Below are 13,708 nucleotides of genomic sequence, written 5' to 3'. Positions count from 1 at the left end.
TATTTTTATCTACAAATATGTTGGGTAAAACATGGGTAGATAGTTGGTGTGTGGTAAAATGATGAGAGGTCTATTGAGTAAACCATGGCGACTATGAGACGTAGTGCCTATTGTATAAACCTTGGCGACTATTGATGGGTTTTATGCATAAGAACAATCCTATGTGTTCATACAAACCCTAATGCTTGGATCTAGGTTTCTCTATTGTACATGCTTTGAATCCAAGACTTGCAAACCCTAATCTAGCATGCATAATATCAAAATAACATAAAACATCAGATCTAGATGTTTACCTCTTCAAATAGTAGCTTGAATCTTCTTCTCTTGAGCTTAGAATCACAATTGTAATTCCTCTAATGGATCACAAACACCACACAAGCAAGAAGGCAATTATGAGAGAGGAGAGACAATGCTAAAATCGGCCCTAGGGTTTCTCTTGTTAACAAGTGGCCAAAAATTGCATGCTAGGGTCTCCTTTTATACTATGGGCTGCTAGGGTTTCAGTCTAAACCCTAATGGATACCTTAGCCACCAAGTAGCCCAAGGAACCTTCTGGAATGAGGCCTTGGACGAAAATATGATGATCCTTCATCATAATTTCGTTCCCCCTTAGTCCATTTGTTTTCCCAGCTCAAAACTCAACTATCACACATTTGACAGTTTATGCCCCTTTATTTAATCAATCTCTTTTAGTCACCAAATTAATTCCTAATTAATTTATGACTAATACTAATTAAATAAATATAATTTCTCCTTTAATATATTATTCTTATAATATATTAATAAACCATAATATCTTCTCTCTATCCTTAAATTACCTTGTCAAGTTGCTTTGGTGAAGGCAACCCAAAAGGACCATGCACAACCGGGTCAAGTACATACCAAATATAGTTACGGGCTTAGACACTAATCCAACAGTCTCCCACTTGGATAAGTCTAGTAACTATATCTCACATACGACTTCAGAATCCGATTAGCAATCGTAGTTCTTATACGCTTCTGTCAACCCTAATCAAAATCCTGTCCTTCAGATAAGGGATCGTATAATCCTCTGTTCTAGATATCATGCTGACAATACTTATTGTCCAACATTTTGTTTCTCGATCTCTGATCCGTTCGACATAGAATTCAGTTGAACACATCAACCTCATCCTGACCGGGCCCGACACATAAGTCAAACCAAATCATTGAGTGGCCAAGATATCGCTTTTATTCTCTCAGAATAAAAGGAACAGATAAACTTCGACTTATATGCTTTTATTATCTACTAGCTAAGTTACACACAATAATACGTTTTATAACATCAAGTTACTGATGCGTTTTCGTATTATCAATATATAATCAACTAGCAAACAATAACCATATCTCTAGGTCTTAAGATTATATGATATTATCATCTTGCGATCACTTATGATAACATTCAAGAAGTGATACTAGCAAGTGCGGGTTTATTCCAATGCTCAAAACATATTTCATAAGCACTCATAAACTTCGTAGCAAACCTTTGCTATGTCTAAAACCTTTCAGACAATCTACAAACAAATTTATGACACTCTTCTTTCATATCTACTTCCAACATATGAGCGATTGTGGACTGTTCGAACAATCTTATTATTCTGGAAGTCAAAACATGCAAAATTTGGAAATAAAAGATAAATTATCAACACAAGATTGTAACTTTCTTATAAATAACACACCTTTATTTAATCATCAAAATGTTGAATACAAAATTATCCATTACAAATTTCCTACCTATCTAATCTAAACTAATATCGTCCTTTAGCCCAACGCTCCTAGCGTGCTTCAAATGTTTTACCCTACTCAGTCCCTTCGTAAGGGGATCTGCTGGGTTATCTTCTGACGATACCCTCTTCACAACGAGGAGTCCCTCTTCTACCCGATGTCTAATAAAATGGTATTTCCTGTCGATATGTCGAGATCTGCCATGATCCCTTGGTTCCTTGGTCAAGGCAACCGCTCCTTCATTATCACATAAAATTTCCATGGGCTCCTTTATGGATGGCATAACTCCAAGGTCTCCTATGAATTTCTTCAACCATATAGCCTCCTTTGATGCTTCTCTTGCCGCAATGTACTCTGATTCGCACGTTGAATCAGCTACGGTCTCTTGCTTGGAACTTTTCCAAGTCACTGTTCCTCCATTCAGGGTAAAGACCCAGCCTTACTGCGATCGGTAATTATCCCGATCCGTCTGAAAACTAGCGTCACTGTACCCTCGCACCCTTAAGTCATCACTCCCACCGAGGACTAGAAACCATTCCTTGGTCCTTCGTAGGTACTTAAGAATATATTCTTGACAGCAATCCAATGTGCTCTACCAGGGTTCCCTTGATATCTGCTGACCATGCTCAAAGCGAAGGCCACATCAGGGCAAGTACAGGTCATAGCGTACATAATCGAGCCAACTGCGGAAGCGTAAGGTACTCGGCTCATATCAACTATCTCTGCTTCTGTACTTGGGCTCTGAGTCTTACTCAGGTTGGTATTGCATTGGATTGGTAACTCCCCTTTCTTGGAATTTTCCATACTAAAACGTTTTAGCACCTTTTCCAAGTATGTATCCTGAATGAGTCCTATCAGTCTCTTACTTCTGTCTCTCACTATCCTTATTCCTAGAATATACGAAGCCTCTCCGAGGTCCTTCATAGCGAAACACTTCCCAAGCCAGGACTTGACCTCCTACAAGGTTGGGATGTCGTTTCCTATGAGCAGTATGTCATCGACATACAATACGAGGAAGCTCACTATACTCCCACCGGCCTTGACATACACACATGACTCATCTTCGCTTCGCAGAAAGCCAAACTCTTTGACCTTCTCGTCAAAACAAAGATTCCATCTGCGAGACGCTTGCTTTAATCCATAAATGGATTTTTCAAGCTTGCACACTCTATTTGGGTGCTTCGCATCGACAAAACCCTCTGGCTGATTCATGTAAACATCCTCAGCCAACTTCCCATTTAGGAAAGCGGTTTTTACGTCCATCTGCCAAATTTCATAATCATAAAATGCAGCTATTGCGAGCATTACCCTAATAGACTTTATCTTGGAAACTGGCGAGAAGGTCTCATCATAGTCAACTCCAGGAGTTTGAGTAAAGCCCTTCGCGACCAATCGCGCTTTATAAGTGTGCACTTTCCCATCCATGTCTGTCTTCTTCTTGAAGATCCACTTGCACCCGACTGTCTTACGACCTGGTATATTATCAACCAAATTCCAAACTTGGTTGTCATACATGGACTGAATCTTGCTGTCCATTGCCTCTTTCCATTTAGCAGACTCTAGGCCTGCCATGGCTTCCTTATAGCTATTAGGTTCGTCCAAATTTACTAGTGTACTATCACTAATAAACGTATCCCCGTCAGTAGTAATATGGAAACCATAAAACTGGGGTGGAACACTAACCCTATTCGAATGTCTAAGAGGTAAGAACTGGTCAATTGGTTCAACAGGAGTTTCCTCCTCAGGTTGCATTCCAGTGTCAGAGGTTCCTTCATCTCCTGACTCTTGAAGCTCTTCAAGGTCAATCTGACTCCCACTGTCTCCTTGACTTATGAGTTCTCTCTCTCTAAAAACCCCTCTCCTAGCAACAAAAACAACATTGTCACTTGGTCTATAGAAGAGATAGCCAAAAGACTTCTGTGGATAGCTGATGAAATAACACTTCTCACTACGAGGTTCTAGCTTGTCGTGAGTCTCTCGTCTTACGAAAGCTTCACAACCCCAAACCTTGATATGTGCTAACGAGGGAGCTTTCCCTGTCCACATCTCGTGAGGTGTTTTGGCAACCTTCTTGGTGGGAACTAAGTTAAGGATATGGGCGGCAGTCTCTAAGGCATACCCCCAGAATGAGATTGGTAACGAAGCACGACTCATCATAGAACGAACCATGTCCAACAAGGTTCGATTACGCCTCTCAGCCACACCATTCAATTGTGGCGTTCTAGGAGGCGTCAATTGCGAAACTATTCTGCATTCTTTTAGATAGTCGTGAAACTCAAGACTTAGGTACTCTCCTCCTCGATCAGATCGAAGCATCTTGATTTTCCTGCCCAACTGATTCTCCACTTCATTCTTGAACTCTTTGAATTTTTCAAAGGTTTCTGACTTCTGCTTGATTAAGTAGATATATCCATATCTGCTATAATCATCTGTAAAAGTCACGTAGAAGCGACAAGCGTCCCTTGTGGTGGATCTAAAGGGTCCACATACATCTGTATGTATGAGATCCAATACAACCTCACCCCTTTCACATGAGCCAGTAAAGGGTGACTTGGTCATCTTCCCAAGTTAACAAGACTCACACACGTCATCATCCCTAAGGTCGAATGACTCCAAGACTCCATCCTTTTGGAGTTGGGATATGCTTTTCTTGTTAACATGTCCAAGGCGACAATGCCACAAGCATGCTTTGTCCAAACTTGTGGACGAATCAATATTCAAAACATCATTTCCTAAATTATCTATAATTAACACAGATTCATAAATCCCATTATAAGGTAATGCATTGAAATAAAAGACACCATTAAAATAAGCATTAATAGAACCATTACTATTATCAAACGAATATCTGAAACCTTGTCTAAACAATCCATGAAAAGAAATGATGTTTCTTGCCATATCTGGCGAATAGCAACAATTATTTAAATCTAGCCCTAACCCATTACTCAACACTAAGGAATAAACTCCGATCTTGGTTACTGGTGAAGACTTCTTGTTTCCCATGATCAAGTTTATCCTTCCATGCTCCACTTCCCTACTTTTTCTTATCCCCTGCAAATCAGAACAAATGTGGTAACCACATCCAGTATCAAGGACCCATGAAGCAGCAGGTGATGAGTTATCAGATTTAATTAAATACATACTTGCAAAGGTGGGCTTTATCTTCCCATCCTTAATATCCTGCAGATATTTAGGGCGGCTTCGTTTCCAGTGGCCCTTCTGGTGGCAATAGAAGCACTCTGCTTCCTTGGGGTCAGAAGAGGGCTTAACAGAACCTGCTTTGGTCCCACTAGAAGAGGAACCATCTTGGGTCTTACCCTTATGGTGGCTCTTGGAAGGAGCCTTCCTCTTCTTTCCCTTTCCTTGGCCAATTGCCAACACATGATCAGCTACAGTAGAGGATGATGCAATAGATTTGTCCTTGAGGTTGCTCTCAGCTGTCCTCAGGAGCCCTTGAAGTTTACTCAGGGTGACCTCTTCTTCGTTCATATGGTAGGTCATTCTGAACTGGTTGTAGCAGGAAGGCAAGGAGTGGAGGATGATGTCGATAGCCAAATCCTCATCAAACTTAACATTAAGTTTGAGAAGACGATCAACATACCTTTGCATTCTTTGCAAATGAGCAGTTAGGGATTCTCCACTCCCCATCCTAGCGGTGATCATGTTAGTGATGATCTCATAGCGCTCTTGCCTTGCGCTCTGGTGGTACATGTCCAGCAAATCTTGATGCATCTCGTATAGATACATGTCCTCATAGGACTTCTGGAGTTCGAGGTTCATGGTGGCCAACATGATGCAATGAACTTTCGTCGCATCACGCTCGTGGGCCTCAAAGGCGGCCATTTCTTCAGGAGTAGCTTCTTCTGGGTTGATTTTCTCTAGTTTCTCATCGAGGACATATTCTTTGTCCTCGTAGCGAGTTATCATGCGAATGTATCTCATCCACTCGTTGAAGTTCGAGCCATCAAATGTCACCTTTTGACACAGGTTCATTAACGAGAATGACCCAGAAGTGTTGTTGTTTGCGTTTGTGTTAGACATCTGAAATAGAAAGAAACAAAGTTTGATTAGAAATGAATCCCCAATTAAACACCCAAATGAGAAATTAGGGCTAGGATCCAACAACATTATTTACAACTTAGAAAAGGGATGTCGTAATCTAAAAGTAAATAATTTGAAGGTAAGTGAATGACGATTCACTAATTTTCACCATGAAAAACGAAAAGAGATTAAGTTTTAAATGTATTTGAAAATTCCTAGATTTCTTTTGAGATTCATTGAACATTTCAATGGCATGTTTAAATCTCGATATGCACTTCATATTTGCGACTGGGATGCCGAGAATCGCAAACAAGTTGTGAATAACCATGCGAATCAACATGGTGCACCCAATGTCTCTATCACCTAATCAATGTGCTGGTTAGCCACGCACGCTCCATTGATCTATGATAAACATCGAGCCACCATTTGTCACCAATGTCAATCCCAAATTAGTGTGCTGGTTAGCCACGCACGCTCCACTAACGTTTGACAGGGGTACAAAGTGTAATTCCATGGAATAGCATCATTTTCACATTTTACCCTAAAGTAACTAAGATTGGGAATTTATAAAACAATGTAGTTACTTTAATATTTCCATTATACTTATAATGAGGAATTAAGTGCCCTATCCTATCCGTTCGGCTAATGACCCTCCACCAGTCAAGCAAGCGGTAGGTGTGAGTGTACACCCATTAAGCGCCATTTTATAGGCAGCAACCTTATACCCACCTTATAGACTGGCTTCGTGAATGAGGCCTACTAGCGATAAGACTAGCTTATTCTTATACATATATATTAATTAATCTTGTAATAATATAATAGTATAGGGTTGAATTTTAAACTTGTAAAATTCTAAGGGTTTGAAATTTAAATCATTCAAAATTAAACTTTTAATCACAAAATTTAAATTTCAAAACTTGAGGACAAGTTTTGAACTTTTCAAAACACAAGGGATCAAATAACAAATAATATAAATCAAACAATTAATTTAGTGATTATCTATATTTGACCTAATTCAATTTCTTGCAAGATAAGTTACCCAATTAATACAAATAATCAATTTTAATCATATAAGGATTTTATTATCTAATCAGTTGGTAAATATCTTTTTGTTTTTGGTAAGGATAGTCTCAAAAAATCATTAAAATTCGAATTTTATCAGTAAATACAGATTAGGCAACTATTCCATAGCAAAAACAACAAGAAATCCCGATATTGCCTCTGTCAGACGATCCGACTCGCCGAGTAGGGCCGACTCGCCGAGTGCATGAAGTGACTCGCCGAGTCCAGTCGAACAGAAGCCAGAAAAACAATTTTCAGCATGTAAACAGTTAAAGTATCACATACAACAGAAACCAATCAAGGCTCTGATACCACTGATGGGTTTTATGCATAAGAACAATCCTATGTGTTTATACAAACCCTAATGCTTGGATCTAGGTTTCTCTATTGTACATGCTTTGAATCCAAGACTTGCAAACCCTAATCTAGCATACATAATATCAAAATAACATATAACATCAGATCTAGATGTTTACCTCTTCAAATAGTAGCTTGAATCTTCTTCTCTTGAGCTTAGAATCACAATTGTAATTCCTCTAATGGATCACAAACACCACACAAGCAAGAAGGCAATTATGAGAGAGGAGAGACAATGCTAAAATTGGCCCTAGGGTTTCTCTTGGGAACAAGTGGCCGAAAATTGCATGCTAGGGTCTCATTTTATACTCTGGGCTGCTAGGGTTTCAGTCTAAACCCTAATATATACCTTAGCCACCAAGTAGCCCAAGGAACCTTCTGGAATGAGGCCTTGGACGAAAATATGATGATCCTTCATCATAATTTCGTTCCCCCTTAGTCTATTAGGTTTCCCAGCCCAAAACTCAACTATCACACATTTGACAGTTTATGCCCCTTTATTTAATTAATCTCTTTTAGTCACCAAATTAATTTCTAATTAATTTATGACTAATACTAATTAAATAAATATGATTTCTCCTTTAATATATTATTCTTATAATATATTAATAAACCATAATATCCTCTCTTTATCCTTAAATTACCTTGTCAAGTTGCTTTGGTGAAGGCAACCCAAAAGGACCATGCACAATCGGGTCAAGTACATACCAAATATAGTTACGGGCTTAGACACTAATCCAACAACTATGAGACGTAGTGCCTATTGTATAAACCTTGGTGACTATGAGACGTAGTGTCTATTGTATAAACCCTGGCAACTATGTGATGTAGTGTCTGTTGTATGAACCTTGGCAGCGATGGACTTCGTGCCTATTCCTTAGGATGAATCCTTAGGAATGAGTGAGATTTGATTCTTAGCGTAAATCCTTAAGAAATAAATAAGATAATGGGGATTGGGTAATTGGGTTGATTGTTTGATGTTTAAGCATAATAAATTATTTATTGTGGGTTGAAAACCCTATATGCTCACCAGGCTCCCAAGCCTGACCCACTCAGTTTGTTTGTATCACATGTATTGACACGAAGTTGCTTTACACTGAGAGATTAAAAGAGATGTAGATCACTAGTGTAAGTAAGTGTAAGTTCTGTTTATGCTTATGTTTCTGTATTGACGATGACATCCCAATGGTTTAAGTGAATAAAATACATTTCTTCAGAAATGATTTGATAATATAATTATCATGTTTTTGTGGGAGCAAATTCCGCAACACCTTTTAAAAGGATTACTCTGATTTTATTTTAAAAATCATAAACGAAATCGGTCTTTTTTGGCCGAGAAATTAGGGGATGTCACATTATGGACTGAAATTCAGTCTTTAAAAAGGTTCCCATCCAAATGAAAAATTGGTGTGGTTGTATTAATGACTGAAATTCAGTCCCTAATAAGTTCCATATACAATCAAAACTGGCACAAATCTATTAGGGACTGAAATTCAGTCCCATATAACTTTCCCTCCAAAGTCACAACTGGTGATATACTATACGAGACTAAAATTCAGTCCCCAATGTGTTTCCCATCAAGCCCAAACTGGCGCACACAGATTAATGACTGAATGTTAGTCTCGAATAAGTTTTGTTAGTATCTAATGATTCACACATTTAAACCAGTCCTGGATTGTATTCGAGACTAATTCATCAGTCCTAGATACATGGTATCCAGGACTGATTAATCAGTCTCTGAAATTTTAGTCACAAAAACCCATTTTTATTGTAGTGATTGGGCAATGTGGCTGATGTCTTTATTTCTAATAAGACGTCACGTTTGGCGAAATGTTTTGGTTTTGTTAGATTCTTGGGAATTCATAATGTTGATCGTATGATCAAGAAATTATATGATGTTTGGTTTGACTTTCATAAAATGTTTGCATCGGTTCCGCGTGTTGATAAAAAGGAGAACCCTCATCATAAGATACCTTTTAAGGTTGAAAAACAGGAAACTCCAACTTCTTTCGCGTGCAAGTGCAGTTAGAGGTCATTCTAGCAATTTTTAAAAACCAGATTTTTAGTTGAACCGGTATGATGATCGGTTTCCGGTTCAACCGATTCGACCGCCGAGTCAACCGGTTTCTATAATTTTCATCTTTTTTTTTCTATTTTCCTACACATACATACTGAAGAAGTGAAGTTTGAGATTACAAGGAGAATTCAATGGCTCGACGAAGTTAGGAAGTTTTGGTGGCTTCTCATCAAATTTATAAAACTTGATAAGTAAGAAAGAAAAGTTGTAGAGGTCACCTTGGGGGAAAATGTTGATACATAAAGTGACCCTCTTAAACTTGACGATCCGCATCCATTTCTCCTACCGTAATCTGTTCTATCTACCGGAATCTCTTTTGCTACCGCTACCACAATCAGAAGATGTCATCCGGAACTACCCATCATCAATGAAGATTTTAGTTACATCATCTCACTTGTATTTTATGCATTATTTTATCCAATGGACCTTGCATGGTCACGTTAAGTCAGAAGTTTATTACTTGTTTATTTCCAATGTAACTATTTGAGTCTTTATAAATTGAGACTTCATCTTCATCTAACTTACACCTTTGAACATCTCTGAATACACATCACTTATGTTCTCTTATATTTCGATTATCAATCTAAAAGATCTTTCTGAACTTTCACTCCAAATATTAAGATCGTATAGTCTTCGAGACTACTTTCACTTTAATTTATCTCATATACTAACTTGTTTTTGAATGCAAACCTTGTTAAGAATCATTTTAGTGTTTACTTGATATATAACATGTTGTCATTTATATTTCCTTTACTTTTCGCACCTTACATTTCCGCAACTAACTATCTAACAAATCTAACTTCTTATTATTGTTGAGCTTTATGATCCTTTGAGATTAACTTATTCCGCAACCTTATCTTGTACTAAGGTTTGTTCAAGTGTTTCTCAAAAGTTTTTCTCTCAATAGATTGCGTATTATAGATAGGTAAGACTCGGGTTGATGGTTCAGTACCTTTAGGCCACTGTGGTGCTAGTCATGAGTCTTCAGGACAGTGATGGAATAGCGGCAAGATCAACTCAGTAACGTGAGCTTATTGTTTAGTAGTTAAAAGGTGTCATGATGTATTATGAACCAGTGACTATATCATTTGTATGGGTGGGACCCGAAAGACAATTGTTTTAGGCTCTTAGGTCTCGGATCGTTGATTTTCTTGGCATGTTTGGGTGTTAGTGCATAGTGAGAGTCGGGAGACTCAGTGACCAACTGGATTGGAACATGTGGGCCGTTAAGGGTTGTTGGGAGTATCTGTCGTGCATCAGAAGTCTCTTGCGGAGTGTTTGCATTATAAATCCCGTTTTTTTGCAAACGTTTTTTAGGAGTTTGGTTACCAATGATGGGTGTCGGTTATGGAACCTCAAGTCATGAAATTCATTGTGAATGTCTCGATTGATTTGTCAGGTGTGGGTATACAATGTGAAAATTCTTGGATTGCTCATCTTTGCTTGTAGGAGCAGTGGGTTGGTAATGACGTGTCAGGGAGTAAAGGGTTTATTTAAGGTTTTTGGTTCGACTTCTGGATTTGGGATTGGTTGAAATTCCCTATTAATGTGTTTTGAGTATTCGTTCCACATGTTTGATGGTGTTCTTAGTCAAAGGCAAGGGGTAGGTTTAACGAATGGATGAATATCAGTCTTGGAGTATGGTTTCTGACGTTTAGAACTGATGGGTTCCCAGTCCCCGGGAGCATATTGATGGAGTTGTTTCGGTGGTTGTATATTTGAGAGTCCTCGACTCTGTGGTTCTCACTAGAAGTTAGGTCTTATAGATAGGAAGTTGTGGAATATGTTGGCGTTGTACATGTTTCTCTACAGCGGTTATCTAGCTGAGACTCGTGTTGGGAGTCACCTTGTTTTTGAATGGAGGGTTCAACAAATGAATAGTCAGGGGTTCTGTTTCCTAGTGGTAGCAGCAAGGTAATTCGGGGTCAGAAGGGTTCCGTATGGTCCGGATTGCGAAATGAAGTCGTATTGACTGTGTTCCGAGATAGTTTTTCCTGGTTGAGAGTTAGTCAAGGTATTGGATTTCCGGATTTTGGTAGAATTGGGATGGTTTTTATTCAGTGGTAAAGTTAGTGGGTCAAAGATTCATTATTGGTCGGGGTACATAGGTTTCGCTAAGATTAGGTTAATTATAGTATGGAAAGGCAGTCGCCTGAATGAGCCGACTTTTCGTTCGGATCGCGCTTCGGGGAGGATTGTCTGAATGTCCCGAGGCGAAGATGCGAGAACACTACTCTAAGTTATTTGCGGAAGCGGACTTCGAGGAAGAAGTCTTACTGTAACATCCGGTGTACCAGGTATATTGTTTTGAGTATTTAATCCAAGGATTTTGGAGGGACTCGACGAGTTGGTGACTCAACTCGTCGAGTAGGGTCGCGACTTGGTGACGTGGTTAATGAATGGACTCGACGAGTCGGAGAGATAACTCACCGAGTCAGCGTTGGTGAAGGAAACCCTAAATCTTTGGGCCTGTGCCCTATTTAAGGGTCCTTATGGCCTTCATTGGCGGCCACACACACATTTGAGAGACCCTAACGAACCAGAGAGCATAGAGAGTGAGAGAAGGAGCTAATGACATCACCATTAGTGCATTCTTGCAAGAAGGAAGGAGGGGATTCAAGCTAGGCTGATTAAGGTGCTCAGATCTACTATCACTTCTTCAGAGGTTACTGTTTGAGGTATGAATCCATGCCTATTTTCGTGTATAAAGTAGATCTCATGAATCTAGGGTTTCTTTACCCCCCCCCCTTTTTAGTAGAGATTATGGAGCATGTGGAGTCCTTTGAGGCATAGACTTTAGATCTGGACCTTGAGAGGTCCAGAGAGTCCCAATCTTCCAACTTTATGCAGTCCCATAAGAGTTTTGGGTCTAGGTTACCATTTTGAGGGTTATTTCATCAAATAGAGCTTGTTGTGTGGTGTATGGACATAAAGATTGAACCTTTACGTGACTTTTGGGTGCTAGAAGGCCAGATCTATAAGTTAGAGAAACAGATCTGACCTCAGAAGGTCGTTTGAGCATTGTCATGGAGGAAACTCACCGAGTCCATGAGAGGACTCGACGAGTCGGATCGTGTTGCCCCGCGATTCGTGATCAGTGGAAACCCGCCGAGTGAGAGGTTAACTCGACGAGTCGAGTAGGGCCTTAGGAGGATTCTGAGGACACGCATGGACTCGCCGAGTCACCTGAGTGCACTCGGCGAGTCTGGTCAAAGTTAGACCGTTGACTGGAGTTGATTTCAGTTGACGTTAGGGTTTGGTCAAACTGATTCAAGAGAGGCTATGGAGGGGTAGAATGGTCTTCTACCCATTCTTTAGAGATGAGGATATAAGGAGAGTATTGATTATAGATGTTATCATTTTGATAGGCGGAGGCTAGATCGGGGATATCGAGCACGGGAGTTTACCAGACATCATACGAGGTGAGTCTTCTCACTATACGTTACCTAGAGTGGTATTTATGTGTGACCGGAAGGTCTTATATGCTTGCTTTTGCATCTTGTCTATGTGATATTATGCTATGAGTTATTTAGACCGGACCGGAAGGTCCAACGATTTATGAGGCCGGAAGGCTCAACCAGACCGGACCGGAGGGTCCAACGATCTATGAGGCCGAAAGGCTCAACCAGACCGAACCAGAGGGTCGAACGAGCTAGACCGGACCTAAGGGTCCAACGAGCTACGGGACTAGAGGGTTCCGCTGAAACACAGTGACCAGAGGGTCTTACAGAGTATAGCCTCGAGTGGCGAATTTGTTGTATGTGGTATTTTGGGGAACTCACTAAGCATTTATGCTTACCGTTTTATGTGATATGTGTTTCAGGTACTAGCGAGGATCGCAGGAAGGCGCCGACATGATTTGTACACACTGACAGAGGATTTTGTATTTGAGATTCTGGGATATGTTTTACGGAGATAACATTGATACTTTTGAGTTCTGAGATTACTTTATGAGATATGTTATGTTTTAAAAATGAAAAATTGTTTTGAAAATTCACGTCTTTTCACTTACTTAAGTGGGGGAAAATTGTAACATCTCGATTTCTAAGTAATTACACTTTTAACCCTTGTTATGAGAATTGTTTTCAAAATTCGTCCATAATGGCATTTTTGTAATTATGGGGGATGTGTGAGTACGCTGGGCGTACACGTTGAGTATGTTGGGCGTACATAGGCTTACTCGAGTATGTTGGGCATACACATGGTACGCTGGGCATACGTGGTCAAGGGTCAAATCCTAATTTTTAGGGTTTGAACCCTATTTAAACATCCTTATCTCCCAAGACTTCTTTCATTCATCAGCCTCCAGCCCCATTTCGACCCTTTGAAAAGCCTAATCCATTTGAGTGCATATTTGAGCCATTATATTTGTTTTGGTGATCTTGAAGAAGGATGGAAGAAAAGGATACCATCTTAGAAGAGTGGAGC

The sequence above is a fragment of the Lactuca virosa genome, chromosome 4 (assembly GCF_052849685.1).
Source record: "Lactuca virosa cultivar CGN04683 chromosome 4, Lactuca_virosa_CGN04683_v6, whole genome shotgun sequence".
NCBI classification, from domain to species: Eukaryota; Viridiplantae; Streptophyta; class Magnoliopsida; order Asterales; family Asteraceae; genus Lactuca; species Lactuca virosa.
The sequence above is the reverse complement of the archived record's forward strand: the minus strand, read 5'-3'. Positions refer to the sequence as shown.